Source organism: Herpailurus yagouaroundi, unplaced genomic scaffold (genome assembly GCF_014898765.1).
Source record: "Herpailurus yagouaroundi ecotype Mexico unplaced genomic scaffold, PumYag 29, whole genome shotgun sequence".
NCBI classification, from domain to species: Eukaryota; Metazoa; Chordata; class Mammalia; order Carnivora; family Felidae; genus Herpailurus; species Herpailurus yagouaroundi.
The window spans coordinates 11253742-11256583 of record NW_024412377.1 but is presented as its reverse complement, the minus strand read 5'-3'; the positions used below and the strand labels follow the sequence as shown (position 1 = coordinate 11256583).

The 2842-nt window shown below is 43.6% G+C and overlaps 1 non-coding gene across 1 annotated transcript; it reads right to left on the bottom strand.

The window, feature by feature from the left end:
• Positions 1-1515: 1515 nt before the first annotated feature.
• LOC121016835 (U6 spliceosomal RNA) lies at positions 1516-1619 on the bottom strand. The gene has a single exon (XR_005784483.1). It is a non-coding gene; the product is annotated as a U6 spliceosomal RNA (small nuclear RNA).
• Positions 1620-2842: the final 1223 nt, after the last annotated feature.

Genomic DNA, 2842 nt, shown 5'->3' with positions numbered 1-2842 from the left:
TTGGGTTTAGCCAATGGGAGATGCCAGTAGGAGATGGAAGGGCAAGACGAGAGATGACAGTCTGGGATGTGTCTTCGCACTGTCCCCTTGCCTCTGCTCCTCCAGGACTACAGCTCCTGCTGGCCAGTCCCCTCTAAGCCTGCAGTCCTCTCTGGGCTCCATTACCTTCATTTTCTCCCTTTGTCTTTTTGGCTGTGATGACAGTAACAGCTTCATGCCAGGGCTGGTTCCTGGGTGCCTCAGCAGCTTTTGTCGGTTCCCTTAACCTTACCGGCATCTCTGTAAACCATCCTTCACTAAATGGCTCTTCATTTGAACCATCAAGTGAATGCTGTTTCTTTCCAGGATTCTGACTAATACACACGTTAAGTGAAAAGAGAAGAATACAAAGCTTTGTACAGACCAAAACAAAACAAAACACCCAAAAAACAAACAAACAAAAACACCTAAAACTGACATTGGAAGTCTCATTATCTGGGGGCACCTGGGTGGCTCAGTTGGTTAAGTGTCCGACTTCAGCTCAGGTCGTGATCTCATGGTTCATGAGTTGGAGCCCCACATCAAGCTCTGCGCTGACAGCTCAGAGCCTGGAGCCTGCCTCGGATTCTGTGTGTGTGTCTCTCTCTCTCTGCCGCTCCCCTGCTCATTCTCTGTCTCTTCTAAAAATAAATAAATATTTAAAAGTTAAAAAAAAGAAAGTCTAATTATCTGGAGGTGGTTTAGGAATAAAGTAAGGAAGATGGTTTGGAATCATTTGAAACTATTCCACCATTTCTATTTTTTTGTTGTTTAATTTTTTTAATGTTTACTTATTTTTGAGACAGAGACAGAGTGTGAGTGGGGGAGGGGCAGAGAGAGAGAGGGAGACACAGAATCTGAAGCAGGCTCCAGGGTCTGACCTATCAGCACGGAGCCCGATGTGGGGCTCGAACTCGGGAACAGCGCGATCACGACCTAGACTGAAGTCGGATGCTTAACTGACTGAGCCACCCAGGCACCGCTATTTATTTTTCTTGAGCTGGAGTAAGTAACTCTGCGTACATAATAGGTAACTATGGGTATAACACCATCAATATCTGTTTTATAAGGTACCAACTTCCAACTTTGTGGAAATTTACTACTCGTGGCACAAGGAGAACAACAAATCAAGGAAGTCGTCAAGGAACCTGGAGGAAGTAGACAAGGCTTCTTCCCACATGGGTATTCAACTTGGCGACTGAGGTCATTAGAATAAAACTTTAAGTCTGACTACTTTTGTTACTATGGTTTTCTTAGCATTTGTAAGCACATTTATACATTCCATTAGGTCTCGATGATCATTAACTTGTAAGAAATATTTCCTCTTCCCTGTATTTATTTTCATTTTTTTAATTCAAGTATAGTTGACATACAATGCTATATTAGTCACAAGTGTAGACCATAGTGATTTCACAATTCTGCACATCACCCAGTGTTCACCGTGATACGTGCAGTTATCATCAGTCACCATACGTCAGTACAGTATTATTGGCTATAGAAAAATATGGACACTTGATGAATTTGCACATCATCCTCATGCAGGGGCCACACTAATCTTCTCTGTATCGTTCCAGTTTTCGTACATGTGCTTGCTGAAGCACATGCTTTCTTTCTTTCTTTCCTTTTTTTTTTTTTTTTTTTTTTTTTAAGCCAAACATCCCTTGGCTTAGTTTAGCAGCATTGTTAACCTCTGAAATGTAGGTAAGCTTACTGTCTCCAACACAGATGGGTCCAGAAATAGATTTCGTGGGTTATCCATTTACAATACCAAACTATCCTTTCTGATATCCACTATGAGGTTCTCCAAAGAGTTCCCCTTATTCTTAATGTCTAGAAAACCACAAATGCAATCTCATTAATGAGAACCACCACCAGGTTTAAGCCTCTCAGGGCCTGGGTACTCTGTTTCCTGGCCCCAGGCTGTGTCTTAACATAGAGAATATCCTGCAGAAGTCATAATAGGAATAGGGAAAACGATATCTCATTACAGTAAACATAAAACTAACTTTTGATAGAGCTGTTAGGAATTCTGTGCATGAGGTCCCAGATAATCAGATTTGACCTTCATGCTTCTGTGTAAGAGCGGGGGAGCCAATTTCCACCGCCGTGGAAATTTACTACCCGTGGCACAAAGAGAACAACAAATTAAGGAAGTCGTCATGCAACCTGGAGGAAGTAGACAATGCCAAATCCAACCTTTGCAACGTGAAGTTTGAGTACTGCAGCCAGAATGCATCACAGACCTAACCCACTGCAGACTAAAAGGTTTGCTGCAAATGCACCTACGTGAGGTTCAGAGGACCTGGAATCCACTTGACATCAAAACGCTGCAGGAAAGCTCCCAGGACTTTGGTCTGCATTTTTTGTTAATGGGAATAACACTCACTCCTGGGGTTCTTTGGTCTTTGTTAAGTTTATTTATTTTGCAAGAGAGAGAGAGAGACAGCGAGCTCGTAAGTGGGGAAGGTGCAGAGAGAGAGAGAGAGAGAGAGAGAGAGAGAGAGAGAATCCCAAGCAGGCTCTGCACCATCAGCTCGGGGCGGGCGCTCAACCTCACAAACCATGCGATCATGACCTGAACCAAATTTCAAGAGGGTCGCTTAACCGATGGAGCCACCCAAGTGCCCTTGGTCTGCATTTTTAAAACACCACACGTGTAGCTGCTCAGCTAACTAAACAGATCAATAGAAACAAACCTTTGCAGGAGGGGAATTACTCTGGGCACCTGCAACTTTTTCTTCTTTTTATCTTCACCTGACCACCGAGAAAAGTACTTCAGGAGGGCAGCCTTGTGTGACGGTTACCCTAACACTCGGGTGCCAGC